The sequence below is a fragment of the Pygoscelis adeliae genome, unplaced genomic scaffold, assembly GCF_000699105.1.
Source record: "Pygoscelis adeliae isolate BGI_AS28 unplaced genomic scaffold, ASM69910v1 Scaffold172, whole genome shotgun sequence".
In the NCBI taxonomy this organism is placed as follows: Eukaryota; Metazoa; Chordata; class Aves; order Sphenisciformes; family Spheniscidae; genus Pygoscelis; species Pygoscelis adeliae.
Genome location: NW_008824338.1, coordinates 4,223,574 through 4,223,800, shown reverse-complemented (window position 1 = coordinate 4,223,800; position 227 = coordinate 4,223,574).

The following is a 227-nucleotide window of genomic DNA, read 5'->3' as shown; positions in this document are numbered from 1 at the left end:
TCCTCGGGCGATGTTTTCTTATTATACTAAACCGGAAAAAAAAGTCCCTGTTGTAAAAAGAATAATAATAAATAATAATAATAATTAATAATAATAATAATAAAATGCCGCTGATGGTGATCAAATGTAAATAATTCCTTAAAATGAATGCAAAAGGAAAAAAAAAAAAGACAAGGTTGTCATTGTAGCGTTCGCAGCTACTAAGAGACGATGAGATCGGTTTGGGG